The 17,792-nt window shown below is 38.3% G+C and overlaps 1 long non-coding RNA gene across 1 annotated transcript in view; it reads right to left on the bottom strand.

The window, feature by feature from the left end:
* Positions 1-4,135: 4,135 nt before the first annotated feature.
* The window catches only part of LOC129650562 (uncharacterized), a 222,860-nt gene continuing 209,203 nt past the window's right edge, over positions 4,136-17,792 (bottom strand). Inside the window, exons 3-4 of the long non-coding RNA XR_008713831.1 lie at positions 7,539-7,744; positions 4,136-5,685 (exon numbers count right to left, since the gene is read on the bottom strand). This is a non-coding gene — a long non-coding RNA (uncharacterized LOC129650562). The remainder of the gene's footprint in view (positions 5,686-7,538; positions 7,745-17,792) is intronic.

The raw sequence follows: 17,792 nt of genomic DNA, 5'->3' as shown, positions 1-17,792 counted from the left end.
CTGCATTGTGGTCAGAAAAGATGCTTGGAATGATTTCTATTTTTTTGAATTTACCAAGGCTAGCTTTATGGCTCAGGATGTGATCTATCCTGGAGAAGGTTCCATGTGCACTTGAGAAAAAGGTGAAATTCATTGTTTTGGGATGAAATGTCCTATAGATATCAATTAGGTCTAACTGGTCTATTGTATCATTTAAAGTTTGTGTTTCCTTGTTAATTTTCTGTTTAGTTGATGTATCCATAGGTGTGAGTGGGGTATTAAACTCTCCCACTATTATTGTGTTATTGTTCTTTTTTCCCTTTCATACTTGTTAGCATTTGTCTTACATACTGCGGTGCTCCCGTGTTGGGTGCATATATATTTATAATTGTTATATCTTCTTCTTGGATTGATCCTTTGACCATTATGTAGTGACCATCTTTGTCTCTTTTCCCAGTCTTTGTTTTAAAGTCTATTTTATCTGATATGAGTATTGCTACTCCTGCTTTCTTTTGGTCCCTATTTGCATGGAAAATCTTTTGCCAGCCCTTCACTTTCAGTCTGTATGTGTCCCCTGTTTTGAGGTGGGTCTCTTGTAGACAACATATGTAGGGGTCTTGTTTTTGTATCCATTCAGCCAGTCTTTGTCTTTTGGTTGGGGCATTCAACCCATTTATGTTTAAGGTAATTACTGATAAGTATGACCCCGTTGCCATATACTTTATTGTTTGGGGTTCGAATTTATACACCGTTTTTGTGTTTCCTGTCTAGAGAATATCCTTTAGTATTTGTTGGAGAGCTGGTTTGGTGGTGCAGAATTCTCTCAGCTTTTGCTTGTCTGAAAAGCTTTTGATTTCTCCTTCATACTTGAATGAGATCCTTGCTGGGTACAATAATCTGGGCTGTAGGTTATTTTCTTTCATCATTTTAAGTATGTCTTGCCATTCCCTCCTGGCTTGAAGAGTTTCTATTGAAAGATCAGCTGTTATCCTTATGGGTATTCCCTTGTGTGTTATTTGTTGTTTTTCCCTTGCTGCTTTTAACATTTGTTCTTTGTGTTTGATCTTTGTTAATTTGATTACTATGTGTCTTGGGGTGTTTCGCCTTGGGTTTATCCTGTTTGGCACTCTCTGGGTTTCTTGGACTTGGGTGATTATTTCCTTCCCCATTTTAGGGAAGTTTTCAACTATTATCTCCTCAAGTATTTTCTCATGGTCTTTCTTTTTGTCTTCTTCTTCTGGGACCCCTATGATTCGAATGTTGCAGCGTTTAATATTGTCCTGGAGGTCTCTGAGATTGTCCTCATTTCTTTTAATTCGTTTTTCTTTTATCCTCTCTGATTCATTTATTTCTACCATTCTATCTTCTAATTCACTAATCCTATCTTCTGCCTCTGTTATTCTACTATTTGTTGCCTCCAGAGTGTTTTTAATTTCACTTATTGCATTATTCATTATATATTGACTCTTTTTTATTTCTTCTAAGTCCTTGTTAAACCTTTCTTGCATCTTCTCAATCCTTGCCTCCAGGCTATTTATCTGTGATTCCATTTTAATTTCAAGATTTTGGATCAATTTCACTATCATTATTTGGAATTCTTAATCAGGTAGATTCCCTATCTCTTCCTCTTTTGTTTGGTTTGGTGGGCATTTATCCTGTTCCTTTATCTGCTGGCTATTCCCCTGTTTCTTCATCTTGTTTAAATTGCTGAATTTGGGGTATCCTTTCTGTATTCTGGCAGTTTGTGGAGTTCTCTTTATTGTGGCGTTTCCTTACTGTGTGTGGGTTTGTACAGGTGGCTTGTCAAGGTTTCCTGGTTAGGGAAGCTTGTGTCGATGTTCTGGTGGATGGAGCTGTATTTCTTCTCTCTGGAGTGTAATGAAATGTCCAGTAATGAGTTATGAGATGTCTATGGTTTTGGGGTGACTTTGGGCAGCCTGTATTTTGAAGCTCAGGGCTGTGTTCCTTTGTTGCTGGAGAATTTGCTTGGTATGTCTTGCCCTGGAACTTGTTGGCCCTTGTGTGTTGCTTGGTTTCTGTGTCGGTATGGAGGCGTTTGATGAGCTCCTGTCAATTAATGTTCCTTGGAGTGAGGAGTTCCCTGGAGTCAGGGTTTGGACTTAAGCCTCCTACTTCCAGTTATCGGTCTTATTTTTACAGTAGTTTCAAAACTTCTTCTATACAGCACCATTGATAAAACATCTGCATTAAAGATGAAAAGTTTCTCTACTGTGAGGGTCACTTCTGAGAGGTTCACAGTGTTACATGGAGAAGAGAATTGGGAGGAGGGAGTTAGAGGTGACCCAAATGAGATGAGGTGGAATCAATAGTGGAGAGAGTGGGCTAGCCAGTAGTCACTTCCTTATGTGCACTCCACAACTGGACCGCTCAGAGATGTTCACGGAGTTATACAGAGAAGAGAAGAAGGAGGAAGGAGACAGAGGTGGCCAGAAGGATAAAAGGGGGAAATGAAAAGGAGGGAGACAGATCCAGCCAGTAATCAGTTCCCTAAGTGTTCTCCACCGTCTGGAACACACAGAAATTCACAGAGTTGGGTAGAGTAGAGAGGGGTTAGGGAGGAGATACAGGCGACCTGGTGGAGAAAATGGAGAGTCCAAAGGGAGAGAGAGCAGTCAAGCCAGTAATCTCGTTCCCTAGTGAAAAATGGGTCCTGAAGATTGGGTTTTTAAAGGTACAATATTGGTAACAAATACATAAAAGCAAAAATTAAAAATCTAGAGTAGAGTTTGGAATTTCAAAAATGCGATGTTAATGAAAAGAAGAAGGAAAAGAAAGAGAGAAAAAATGAACAAAGAAAAACAAGGTTGCGAAAATTATAAAGAAACTACAGGTACAAAATTGATAACTAATACCAAAAAGCAAAAATTAAAAATCTAGAGTGAGTTTGGAATTTCAAAAATACAATGTTAAAAAAAAAAAAGAAGAAGAAGAAAAATAAAGACAGAAAACAAACCAACAAAAACAATGTCGCAAAAATTATAGAGAAAATACAGGTACAAAATTGATATCAAATACCAAAAAGCATAAATTAAAAATCTTGAGTAGAGTTTGGAATTGCAGATATATGATGTTATACAAAAGAAGAAGAGAAAGAAACAGAGGGAAAAAAAAAGTCACAGAAATTATGAAAAAAAATACAGGTACAAAATTGATAAGTAATACCAAAAAGCAAAAATTAAAAATCTAGAGTGAGTTTGGAATTTCAAAAATACAATGTTAAAAAAAAAAAAAGAAGAAGAAAAATAAAGAGAGAAAACAAACAAACCAACAAAAACAATGTCACAAAAATTATAAAGAAAATACAGGTACAAAATTGATATCAAATACCAAAAAGCATAAATTAAAAATCTTGAGTAGTGTTTGGAATTGCAGATATACGATGTTATATAAAAGAAGAAGAGAAAGAAAGAGAGGGGAAAAAAAAGTCACAGAAATTATAAAAAAAAAAACTATATGTACAAAATTGATAATATATACCAAAAGGCTAAAATTAATAATCTAGAGTAGAGTTTGGAATTTCAAAAATACGATGTTAAAGAAAAGAAGAAGGAAAAGAAAGAGAGAAAAAACGAACAAAGAAAAACAAACAAGGTTGCGAAAATTATAAAGAAACTACAGGTACAAAATTGATAACTAATACCAAAAAGCAAAAGTTAAAAATCTAGAGTAGAGTTTGGAATTTCAAAAATACAGTGTTTAAAAAAAGAAGAAGAAAAATAAAGAGAGAAAACAAACAAACCAACAAAAACAATGTCACAAAAATTATAAAGAAAATACAGGTACAATATTGATATTAAATACCAAAAAGCATAAATTAAAAATCTTGAGTAGAGTTTGGAATTGCAGATATATGATGTTATACAAAAGAAGAAGAGAAAGAAACAGAGGGGAAAAAAAAGTCACAGAAATTATGAAAAAAACTATAGGTACAAAATTGATAACATATACCAAAAGGCTAAAATTAAAAATCTAGAGTAGAGTTTGGAATTTCAAAAATACAATGTTAAAGAAAAGAAGAAAAACAAAACAAAACAAAACAAAACAAAACGCGGTCAAAAAATTATAAAATATATATATGAAGTTTGCTGAAGAAAAAAAAATAGGGTCTTTTTTTTTTTTGAAAGTAATAGTTATAAAAGTGAAAATTAAAGGACAATAGAGGACTTAAATTTTTTTTTAATAAAAAAAAAAGAAAGATTGATAGTAAAAATAGTAAAAATATATCTAGGTCTTTCTCTGGTTTTGTTGTGAGTATTGTGGGTTCAGTTCATTTTTGGCTAGTTCCTTGGTCTGACTTATATTTCTCAAGATCTATAGGCCCCTTCCTATGTAGTTCGTAGTAACCACAGGGTTTTAATCTATGGCCTGTAGCTTCCAAGGCGTTTCCCTCTGTTATAGCTTCTTCTGTTTGCTGGTCTCTTCAGTGTCTGGTTCCCGCCCTGACACAAAGGGGACGGTGGAGGACACTATTTTTTTTTTTATTTTATTTAGGCTCACTTGTTCAGCCGCGCTGTGGGGAGGGAGGGAGGGATGCTGCAAACAGATAACACTGGTGTGCGCTCGCAGTGCCTCAGCCACACTGGGTCTGCCCCCGCTCGCAGCGCGTGTAGCCTCCCTGCCCACACTGCTCGGGCTCTAGGTTTTTCCGCCGGGAACAATCAGAGGCCGGCCCTGGGCTGACATCCCAGGTTCAAGCCACTCAGGTTCAGGCACTCGGGTAGTCCTCAGAGGCGCAGACTCGGTTGGGCCTGCGTTTTGTGCTCTTCCCAGATCCGAGCAGCTCAGGTGATGTGTTTGGCGGGCGCCAATGCTGCGACTTATCGCCTCCCCGCCACTCGGTTATCTGGGTGTAAAACCAGCGCACCTTCTCAGGCAGATGTTGACCGTCCAGACCCCCAAGAAGTTTTAGTTAGCAAAGAAGCCTGCTTACAGTTTTATAGATAGAGTCTCTCTTGGGCTGCGATTGCCCGCTTCCGGCTCTGGCTGCCTGTCACCGGAGGGGTAAGGTCTACAACCGGCTATCTCTGTTCAGTCCTTTGTTCTGTGCGCGGGCCTGGCGGTGTCTTAGGTTAGGGCTGGCTTTTCGTGTGGTAGATATCCCACAGTCTGGTTTGCTAGCCCAAATTATTTCGCTCAGATAGCGCTCAGGACATTCGGGCCAATTCTTACTCTAAGGGACACAGCCCACGCCGTGCTTCCCTGCCCAGCCCCCGCTTGCTAATGCCGTGTGCAGGCGTCTGCGCTGCTTCTCCGCTGGGAGAGTTACCGTAGGGCTCACAATCTGCGATTTTTAATTGTTTATTTATTTTTTTTCTCCCTTTTATGTTGCCCTCTGTGCTTCCAAAGCTCGGCACAGATTCGGCAGTGAGAAGGTTTCCTGGTGTTTGGAAACTTCTCTCTTTTTAAGACTCCCTTCCCGGGACGGAACTCCATCCCTCCCTCTTTTGTCTCTTTTTTTGTCTTTTATATTTTTTCCTACCTCCTTTCGAAGAGTTGGGTTGCTTTTCTTGGTGCCTGATGTCCTCTGCCGGCATTCAGAAGTTGTTTTGTGGAATTTACTCGACGTTTAAATGCTCTTTTGATGAATTTGTGGGGGAGAATGTGTTCTCCCCGTCCTACTCCTCCGCCATCTTGGCTCCTCCTCCAGGGAAGACGTTTTAAAGGAGTTACCAATTAAGATAATATCTGAAGCATGAGAGAAAAAAAAAAAAAAACAGCACTAGTGAAAGTCTCCTTTACAAAGGTGACAGCATGTCCAAGTCCCCAAAACCAGACTTGGTTAAGAAATGGAAAGAGGCCAGGACGACTGAAACATAACGTGAGAGGAAGATGGAACGAGCCTGTTAGGCTTTGATTGCAATTTGAATTTTAACTCCAGTATGAAGCCATCAGTGGGCTTAATCATTTTCATTTCAGTGACTTAAAACCTTCATCCTGCTTAGCTGCTGGAAGTCCTCTCTTAAGAGATTACACAAATATGACCAAGGATCCCCAGAGGGCAGTTAAATGTTCCATAGATATGTCCTGTTTTCACCTGCTGCCTCAAATCCGTCCTTCCGCAGATCACCATCTGAAAGGCTGGGACTATTGTCAACCTCAGTATCTACTATTTTCCCTTATCTTGCTTTCCCCCAAGCTCAAATAGCATTGCTAAAACAGACTGCAATTTTAATGGACTTTACTGAAAGTTTGAGGGAAATGAAAGAGAAGTATTAATAGAACCCAGGGAGTAACTTATAACCACTGGTTGGTGGTTGTTGTTTTAGTCGCTAAGTCATACCCGACTCTTTGTGACCCCATGACTGAAGCCCACCAGGCTCCTCTGTCCATGGGATTTCCCAGGCAACAATACTGGAGTGGGTTGCCATTTCCTTCTCCATCTATTATTAAAACTCATAGATCTAGATACATCCTTGGATTTGGACAGTCCCGAGAAGGCAATGGCACCCCACTCCAGTACTCTTGCCTGGAAAATCCCATGGACGGAGGAGCCTGGTAGGCTGCAGTCTATGGGATCGCGAAGAGTCGGACATGACTGAGCGACTTCACTTCTACTTTTCACTTTCATGCACTGGAGAAGGAAATGGCAACCCACTCCAGTGTTCTTGCCTGGAGAATCCCAGGGACGGTGGAGCCTGGTGGGCTGCCGTCTATGGGGTCGCACAGAGTTGGACACGACTGAAGCGATTTAGCAGCAGCAGCAGCAAGTGGTCCCAAACCACTCTGTGATACAGTGAAGCCAGATTGCTTTCAATCATCCCGCCCTGCTTCTTGTATCCTATCTCAAGACCAGTCTCTTCCAAAGTTGATTGATGACACAAATGAGTTACCTTCAAAGGAAAAGTTAACCCCAAAGGTCTTCTCACCCACATGGTAAGATCCACCCCATGATACTTATCCACATTGGAAGCCAACAACCCGACATCAACAAAGGCTGAACTCAGAGAGTGTTTGAAATATTATCATGCCAGTCTAGTTTGAGATTATCCAAACTAAGCCTAATTCTTTCCCATAACTCAAGGTAAAGATCAGACTTGCTATACATCCTTCTTGCCTGGTCTCTGTACAAATGGTGAAGCAGCAAATTATGGGCATAGTTCAAAATAGACACAATTCTCTCAAGGATGGCATTATAGCTCTGCAACCCTATACAACTGTGAAACCCTATCCTATAGACCATCTTTAGTTATATCACAGAGTAGTTTCCTTAATTCAAATAACACTGCCTCATGAAATCTTCAAGTTTGGAGTATGTCTCCATTTTACTTTTGCATAACAAAAGATTTATTTTGGTTCCTCCAAAACAAAGACATAATTTGAACCAAAGGTATATTAAAGTCTCCACTCTCAGCAAAACAGAAAATGCTTAAAGCTTAAAAATATGTAATCTTCTTTTCTAACTTAAAAAAACAAACAAACAAAAAAAAAACTATTGTATTTGCCTTCACCAAGAATGTAAGCTTGTCTTAAATATAAGTCACTGCAGTAGAACAGCCCTCTTCAAATTCTAGCTCCAAGGATTCTCTTTGGTCTCCTACCTTTTACCTAATTGTTGTTGCTTCACTTTGATTCAAGTTCATGTAGGTATCCACCCATGTGGACAATTTTTGCACTTAAGGAGGGAAACTACTTGGTTCCCACATCAGTTCTCCTTGTCAGCTTCATCCCATCATGCGATTCAGCTCCTGAGACCCCAGCTGAGTTCAGAATTCTGTTCACGCACCACCCCAGCCTCCAGCATCACCTGAATGATAAATTGGAGCTGTTATTCTCAAACAGTTGAGAATTTGAAGAACTCCTCTGTGAAATGATGTTGTGATGCACACACAGCAGCATCTCAGAAGCCCACATAGCTCAACTGCATCTTCACTGGCGTTCAGAGGTTTGCAGGGGATCTGCAAATTTTACTAAGCATGGAGAAATACAGGCCTGAAGCTTTCAATGCCAAGTTCCCTAGGCTTCAGTACTGCCCCCTACTACCCCACCGCCACACCCACCCTGACCCTTGCCCAATGGCCAGTCATGGCTAGTGTTTTATTCCAGAGCTACCTTTTCCCACAGCTATTCTAATAGTGCCCTCTAGTGGTAGGTGATTAAAATGCAATTAAAGAAGCAGGATTGAAGAATCACACCATAAACGTTCAACTTAATTCACTGCCTACCAAGTGCCTGGGAGGGATTGGGGGCAGGAGGAGAAGGGGACGACAGAGGATGAGATGGCTGGATGGCATCACTGACTCGATGGACGTGAGTCTGGGTGAACTCCGGGAGTTGGTGATGGACAGGGAGGCCTGGTGTGCTGCAATTCATGGGGTCGCAAAGAGTCGGACACGACTGAGCAACTGAACTGAACTGAACCAAGTGCCTGCAGTCCATGGGGTCGCAAAGGGTCAGACACGACTGAGTGACTGAACAACAATCAAGTGCCTAGGGACTGTCCTAGAGATATTCACCTCTGACCTGGAAACTTTGTTGTTCTCTGCCTGGCACAGATACCTGGATACATACAATAAGAGTCAGACTTTTTCTTCCAACTGGGAAGTCTACTGATAAAAGACCAACTAGACTGTCAAATAGTACTAGGTAAATTGTATCAACTACAGCACCATAATTAGCCACAGACATCAAGAAGGGGCAGGGACAAGTGCTTGTAGCTCTCCATATAGAGCTACCCATTACTATGTCAAGTAATTATGGTTTCTCACAGAGAATTTGAAATAAAGGGATCTAATTCTATTGTCTCAGTTTTGGAAAGCACTTAAATATAAACTTTTTAATATCTCTTTGTTTCTTAAGCCCTGGGAAGTGTTTAAAGTTTATGTTTTCTAATCTGAGTTCTATTAACTAGTTTGGGGTGTTGAGAACAAGCTGTTAGAGTAGACAGTCAGGATGTCCAATTCCGCCTCTGAAGAGGAGGCCACTGCCCTGTAATCACCATGTCATGAAGCGTAATGAAAGGATCCAGCTCCTCATTCTGATGTAGTATAGCAGGGACAGGCACTCATTCAAGAATAATTGTATACTCACACATGGAGAGAAGTTTTATAAACCAATGATTATCATTTCTCTCCAATTTCCCACAAAAACCATCAGGGCAAATATTGTCAATGGCCCCATTTATATTTCCCCATCCTATTTGTCATCACCATGCTATGAGTTCCAAATAAATGCACTGTCTCTGGAGAAGGTGTATAAGACAAAGAAGTAGTAAGTTCCCCTGGAGATTATGATACACAGTCAGATTTGGGAAGCAGTGCCTGCTACCCTCAAATAACTTCATATGTTGATGTTCCCAAAATGTTTATATGTTACAATTTAATTAACTATTCTCTGTAAGAGGCATTTGGGCTATTTCCAATTTTTCAATAACAACAACAAAATCATGCAATTCAGTGAATGATTTTAAATTGAATTTTTTTTTCTTTTTTGGTAAATTTTTGGTTGAAGCATATGGACAATTTTTAACTCTTTTTGGATAATATTTTTAATTTCTTATAGAAATACTAAATCTTCTAACAGTGCTGCCAACAGTAAATACACTGCCTAAAATCCTCTCAACATTAAATTTTATCATGATCATTAATTTTTGTTAGTATAATGGTTATATTCAAAATGTTTTAGTTCACATTGCTATGACAATCCTGTAAACTTTTATGTGATGGAAGCTTCTGAATATCCCTAATATAAACATCTAGGCAAGATAAAACTCATGCTAAATCCTACTTGGACTAATAGATGTATTAATGTAGTCTTGTGATAAACAGAAATTATTCTTTTCTAGGACAAAGTTATTCAATGAATATGCAATGAATTAAAAACATTCTAAAGGGATTTATCTTGGGTATACTGGGAATTTCCTTTTGTCAACATTCCTTATTGCTATGATAGCAAATTAGGCAAAATCAAACATATTCGCTATCTTTCAACTTTCGTGATCTCTGATGAGTAGCTGGAGGGTTTTTAAATAGTGCAAATTAAGGCAATTTTTAAAGAGCTGAGTGGGTTTAATCTATCTAAAGCTATTTTTATGATCCACTAATGCAAACAATAAATGAAGCTAAGATAGAGTTATAATATAAAGGAATTTTATTTATGCCTTTGGCTGCCACTAAAATCCAAAAGGAACACAAAAGTGTAGTCCTGGTGTCTTTTCATAAAGAATAAGATTATGAAAAATTTCAGGGTCATAGACCCATGGCTATGAATCTTTGGTCATAGGCTTAGACAGACCTAAAACAATTCCTAGGAGTACAAACATCTTTATTATTCTAGCTTCTATTCTGTTATTACTTAATAGAATATGGAATGAGAGCTGGCTGGACAAATATTTTCAAAGTTTGCATATAAATACATTTTAACGCAATACCACAAGTATGTCCTTGATCTATTCTCTCCAAAGTTTTATCTATAAATGAACCAGTAGGCACACTTATAAATGGGAGAGAGACAAAGAGCTTAGGATAGAAGATACATTGGACAATAGATTCCAGATCCAAAAAGAACCCATTTGGACCATAAATGGGGAAGATGAGGACAGTAGTATCTAGTGGAGACAACTGTTGTTTGAGGAGGAGGGCAGTGAGGTTCAGTATATGCAAGGAACACTGAGGCAAAGGATCCCAAGAAGTCTTCCTGTTGCTTGCCAGCAATAACACAAAGGCTTCTGTTTACTGATTTCAAGTCATGAAACGGCCAAAGCAAGCTTGTCCTCGATACCCTTTTCTCCTCACCTTTCCTCAGCCACTTACAGAGCACAAATTATTTTCTGCCTCTCTGAAGTAAAATAGTATATTTTCTTATGATCAAACGTGTAGTAAAGAATTGGCCTTTGCCCATAGAGAGCTGGCTTTTTCTCTTGGCTTCTGAGAGGTAATTTATGTCATATTTGGTAGGAGTATCTTTGTTTAGGTGAAAGGTGGCCACAATGGCTTTTAGGGTGTGGCCAGTCATACCCAATAGAATGGGCGCCAGCTATGCTGGAAAGACCAATTGAGATTTAAGATGGTGGTTTTGAGTCATTCAGTTTCAGCTGACCTGGAGACGGAGTTCAATGATGTGAGCAGTCAATCATACCCACATAATCCCCAAATAAAAACCCTGGAATGAAACTCATGAGAGAGTCCTTGGTTGACAGTACTTTCTGTGTATCATTATACATCAAGGCCAAGAGAGTAACACTTCCTAATTCCATGCAGAGAACAACAGACGCTTCAACTGGAATCCTTGAGGCTCTGTCTTATGGGTCTCTTCCTTTAGCTAATTTTCCTCCCAGTTTTATCAAGATAAAATTCACAGATAACAGTGTAAATTTAGAAGATACAACATGATAGTTTGATATACACATATATATTGCAAAATGATTACTACAATAAGGTTAGTGAGCACATACATCATCTCACATGGGTACCATTTTCCTTTGGCTGAGTTTTTTGTGTATCCTTTCCTGCAATAAGCCTCAACCATGATTATAATAGACAAGTGAATTCTGTGAGCTCTTCTAGGAAGCTATCTAACCTAAGGGTGGTTTGGGGGACCCTCCGAACTTACAGTTGGTGTCAGAAGTAAGAGAACTCTGTGGATTTTACTTTCAAACCTTACAGTTTTGCTAACTCTGAGTGTGTATATCTGCTATATATAAGTTTTGAGGTTCCTTAAAAAACACATCACCTGCGTGCCTGATAAAAAGTGCTGCTATATGCATGGGAGCCAATTTGCCTTATTCTATGTAAAATTCAAGTTCACTGCTTTGATATGAGGGCAACCTTGTTTTATGAGAGAAAGCTAGAGAACTAGAGTTTTTAATTTCTTTTAGTTTTTGAAAGGGTGAAATTTTTTTGTGTTTTATAACAGCTCATGCAGACCTTTGAGAAGCATTAGAAACAGAACCACAATTTCAGGTAAGTACCATACTAGGTGCTAATTGCAGTTGGTCAGTAATCTCACAAAGAAATATGTGAAAAGTTCTATATAGTAATAAAAATCAGGCACTCCACTTATTAGCTGCCACTTCATTCTCTTAATTTTCTCATCTTCTTGACCTATTGAAATAGTATTTTATCTTTTCTAACATATGTTCTAGATACCCCAGGGATTATTGCATCCATTAAATATTCTTTACTAGGAGATATGCCTAAGGAAAATTTAATCAGTTGTTATAAAAAAATGGAAAATTGACTTTTTAAAATGAAAAATCCTCCTATTGCTCAGCAGAAAAGGGAAATTGGATCCTTATTTGATACCATATACAAAAATCAACTCAAAAATGGGTTAAAACAATTAAATGTAAGACCTGAAACTGTAAAACTATTAGAAGAAAACACACGGAGAACGTTTCTTGACATTGGTCTGGGCAATGAACTTTTCCATATGACAGCAAACAACAAAAATGGACAAATGGGGTTGCAGCAAACTAAAACGCTTCTGTGCAACAAAGGAAACAGAGAGAAGAGACAACCTATAGATTAGGAGAAAATACTACAATCCATATATCTAATAAGTGGTTAATATACAAAATCTATAAGGAATTCAAACACCCAGATAGCGAGAAAACTCAATTTTAAAATAAGTGAAGGACCTGAACAAACATCTCAAAAAAAGATACACAGATGGCCAACAGGTATATGAAAAAATGCCCAACATCACTAATCATCAGGAAATGCAAATCAGAACCACAGTGAGATACCACTTCACACCTATTGGAAAGGTGAGTATCAAAAAGACAAGACACAACCAGTGTTGGCAAGGATGTGGATAATTAAATAAAGAAAATGTGGTAACAGTATATAATGGAAAAACATTATGCCTTAAAAAACAAGGAAATCTTGTCATTTGCAACAACAAAAAGGAATTTGGAGGACATTATGCTAAGTGATGTAGAAAGTCAGACATGGAAAAGAGCCAGACATTGAAACTTAGATATTGCTCAATTTCACTTACATGTGGAATCTAAAAATGTAGGGTAAGGGAGCTATAATGTGAGTATAATAATAATGTACAATATACTTGAAATTTGCTGAGAATAGATTTAACTGTTCTCACCAAAAAATTAGTGAAAGTTGCTCAGCTGTGTCCACCTCTTTGCGACCCCATGGACTGTCCATGGAATTCTCCAGGCAAGAATACTGGAGTGGGTAGCCTTTCCTTTCTGCAGGGATCTTCCCAACCCAGAGATTGAACCCAGGTCTCCTGCATTTCAGGCAGATTCTTTACCAGTTTAGCCACATACAACATAAAACAAAAGTTAGGCAAGTCATATCCATGCTTAGGTCCTAATCAAAAGGTTGATTTTTAATCAGCCTTTTTTATTCATAGTCTATTCTATTTTACAATCCAGTTCAAAAATCATTGTTAATGGTCTGTTAAACTCACCCGTAATATCCAGGAAGCACTACTGATATTCTGTTTCTTTCATCTCTACCAAAAGCCATGGGGTCATCTGGTATTTTATCTGCCTTCCACATTCTTGGAGCAAACTTTATATCAAGTATCCTCACCACTGGATAACTTGTGCTCCATCTTTCTAGCTTCCAATAATAGATTCTTCACCAACCATTGTTCCTATTAAAGCCAATGCCACGTAGTTTCAGTTTTTATTATAGCAGGTCTGGACATAGTGTCCTCGATTTAGGCAAGTCTTTTTATGGGCAAAAAAAAAAAAAAAGTGATGCAAAACTCTCATTGGCTTACAACAATGGACACTGTTTTACTGTTCACAGCACCTCCACTCCAGGACCCAGGCTGAAGGGGAAGCCCAAGCCACGCATACAGGTTTGTGGTGAAAGGGAAATACATGGAATGACTTAAAGTTTCTATGAAAAGAAGTATATGTCATTTCTGTTCATTGTTGACAGTCTGAAACAGTTACAAAGGCTTGTCTTACATCAATGAAGTAAAAGATAACCTTCAGACAGAGGCAGACAATAAATATCTTGGACAAAAATAAAACCTACCATACCACTGTTTATAGCTCTAACGCATTTTTACTTAACCATTGACCACAACAGTGAGGTATAATGGGTGTTGAGACTATAATAATAATATATAAAAAAAAAAAAACTTAACTACTCCTTTTTAATTACAAAGGAATTTTCAAGGCATATTGCCTTTGCTCAGTAAGTGAACAAGTGTAGAAGTCATGCAAAAATAACATGGTCTCCCTTAATGCTGTTCCCTCCTTCTCTGATTTTTCTATAATTGCTTTGTATAGTCAAATAAAAAATTACCACAAACTTAAGTGACTCAAAACAATACTCATCTATTATCTCTAGTTCTGTAAGTCAAAAATTCTCTGCTTCACATCTCACAGGTCAAAGTGTTAACCATCTGAGCTCTTGTCAGAGTGCTGAATAGAGCCCTTCTAACCTTACTCAGGTTGTTAGCAGAATCCAATTCCTAACAGTTATGGGACTAAGATCACCCTTTCCTTGCTAACTGTCAGCTGGAACCCCCTCCTTCAGCTCTTAAGGGCCACCCACATTTTCTCACTTCACCCTCTCTGCTTTTAAGGACCTATGTGATAAAATCAAGCCCACCTAGATAATAGTCCTATATCAAGGTCAATTTGCCATATAACAGAATATAATCACAAGATTGATACTTTACTACTTTCAGAGGTTCCAGTGATTAGGGTAGGAATTTCTGAGGGTCGTTTGAGAAATTCTACCTAAACAGACTTAAAATATCCAAAATGGATTGTAAAATGACTGTGTATATATCAAATCATTTTTCTTTTCAGTGACCATTAATATCTCACTAGAGCTGCTGCTGCTGCTGCTGCTAAGTCACTTCAGTCATGTCCGACTCTGTGTGATCCCATAGACGTCAACCCACCAGGCTCTCCTGCCCCTGCGATTCTCCAGGCAAGAACACTGGAGTGGGTTGCCATTTCCTTCTCCAACGCATGAAAGTGAAAAAGTGAAAGTGAAAGTAAAGTTGTGTCCGACTCAGGGACCCGATGGACTGCAGCCTACCAGGCTCCTCCCTCCATGGGATTTTCCAGGCAAGAGTACTGGAGTGGGGTGCCATTGCGCTAGTGAGATAAAACCCAGACTGTTTCTCCTGCTATATAAAGACCTGCTACATTGCTTGGAGCCAAACTAAGAACTTAACATCTCATTAACTTTCAAAATAAAGTCTTGAATCACGGTGGTCTATTCTCTTTTGTAAATTCATGTTGGTTATTTCTACCTCTACTCTTTGTTGTTATTTTGTGTATATGATCCTTCAAGCTAGACTTCAACAGTACATGAACCAAGAACTTCCAAATATACAAGCTGGATTTAGAAAAGGCAGAAGAACCAGAGATCAAATTGACAACATCCATTAGATCACAGAAAAAGCAAGAGAGTTCTAGAAAAATGTATATTTCTGCTTCACTGACTATGCTAAAGTCTGACTGCATGGATCACAATAAACTGGGGGAAATTCTTAGATGGGAATATTAGACCACCTTATCTGCTGCATGCAAGTCAAGAAGCAACAAATAAAACTGGACATGGAACAACGGACTGGTTCCAAATTGGGAAAGGGGTACGTCAAAGCTGTATATCGTCACCCTGTTTATTTAACTTATGTGCAGAGTACATCATGAGAAATACTGGGCTGGATGAAGCACAAGCCGTAATCAAGATTGCCAGTAGAAATATCAATAACCTCAGATATGCAGATGATACCACATTAATGGCAGAAAATGAAGAGGGAAAAAGAGCTTCTTGATGAAGGTAAAAGAGGAGCATGAAAAATTTGGTTTAAAACTCAACATGCAAAATATAAAGATCATGGCATCTGGTCCCATCACTTCATAGCAAATAGATGGGGAAACAGTGGAAACAGTGAAAGACTTTATTTTCTTGAGCTCCATAATCACTGAAGAGGGTGACTGCAGCCATGAAATTAAAAGATGCTAGCTCCTTGGAAGAAAAGCTATGACAAACCAAGATGGCATATTAAAAAGCAGAGATGTGACTTTGCTGATAAAGGTCTGTCTAGTCAAAGCTATGAATTTTCCAGCAGTCATGTATGGATGTGAGAGTTGCATCATAAAGATGCCTAAGCACTGAAAAGTTGACACTTTTGAAATGCGGTGCTGGAGAAGACTCTTGAGAGTCCCTTGGATAGCAAGGAGATCAAACCAGTCAATCCTAAAGGAAATCAATCCTGAATATTCATTGAAAGGACTGAAGCTGAAGCTCCAATACTTTGGCCACCTGATGCAAAGAGCCAACTCATTGGAAAAGACCCTGATGCTGGGAAAGATTGAAGGCAGGAGAAAAAGGTGATGACAGAGGATAAAATGGTTGGATGACATCACCGACTAAATGGACATGAGTTTGAGAAAACTCCGGAGATGGTGAAGGACAGGGAAGGCTGGTGTGCTGCAGTCCACAGGGTCACAAAGAATCAGACAGGACTCAGTGACTGAACAATAACAATGATAGTTTCCTTCCTCTCTCCACCTGATCAAGTTGTCTGCTTCCCTTAAATTGAAACATAAATTCTATATTACCCATTGATTCAGCATATATGAGGGAGTACCCACTAAATATCAGAAACTGTTCTATACTTAAAGAATACATGGTAATCAATGTAAGGTTCTTGCTATCATGGAGCTTCTATTATAAGGGGAAAGACTGAAGATCTCTAAGCACATGAAACCACAGAAAATCTTTCCCTACTGGACTGTTGAAGTGTTTATTAACTGTGGTACTGACCTAATGCATACCATGCAATATATATACATTTTTCCCTCAAGTTTCTCCCTCTCTCCCCAGTGAGATTCTAACCTCCTTCTGGATATACATAGTATAATATTATCAATAGTGTCAATAAATCCTAGTATTTGGCATTGTGGACTGAGTAAATATTTACTAGCTGAATGATCAATCTCTGTACTTGAATTTGATCAAAGGTTTAAATATTTTTCCAAGAGAACCACAACTAAAATTCTCTTTGCAAATATATTTTTGGGCAAAAATGATAGAAAACATATTGACTAGAAGGCAGGAAGAAAAGTAGAACCAGGATAAGCTTTCTAAAACATTCACAACATGTAGGATTTTCTCCTGAATGGTCAAGAAGTGTGTTGGTTTCCTGTGACAAAGAGTTCAAAATTAAATATTAGGGTAAATTTTTTTACCTCTGCTGGGGGATTAGCAAACAGAAGATGTTAGAAGACATTCTTATATGATGGAAAAGTAGAACTAGTATTTAATATGTGACAAATATCACATACATTATATCACTTTGCTTTCAGAATATTTAAGTTAGTATTGTTTCTCTTCACATACTTCCAGGTGGTAACCTGAGATCAAGCCAAGATCATAAAATGATAATAGAAGACTAAAACAGAATGTTTTTAAAAGTTAATAAGTCACAACAACATATAAAAAAGAAAGAGAGCATTAGTAACATATGTATTTCAACAAATACCTGAAAAATGGATATTGGAACAGTGACTAATGAAGCAGGGGAAAAAGGGCTGCAAATTGAAAAAAATGTGAAAAGCAAGCAGGAAAGACACCACTATTCAGCCAACAAATGCCCTAGAAAGATGATCTGGAAATTCTCAATACAGAACAGGAGTTAGAAGTGGAACAGAAAAGAAGATTAACTGACACTCCACATACAGAACTGTCATCTCCATCATTTTTAATACATGCTCACCAGGATAACACAGACAATCATAGATAACAGCCTGCAGGCCATCATTTACCCCCAGTCATGAAAAGAAAGATGGACACTGAGTTCATTTGAGAGAAATTAAATGAAATGTTTGGGGTGAACTTTGTCATTAA

Source organism: Bubalus kerabau, chromosome 4 (genome assembly GCF_029407905.1).
Source record: "Bubalus kerabau isolate K-KA32 ecotype Philippines breed swamp buffalo chromosome 4, PCC_UOA_SB_1v2, whole genome shotgun sequence".
In the NCBI taxonomy this organism is placed as follows: Eukaryota; Metazoa; Chordata; class Mammalia; order Artiodactyla; family Bovidae; genus Bubalus; species Bubalus kerabau.
The sequence above is the reverse complement of the archived record's forward strand: the minus strand, read 5'-3'. Positions and strand labels throughout refer to the sequence as shown.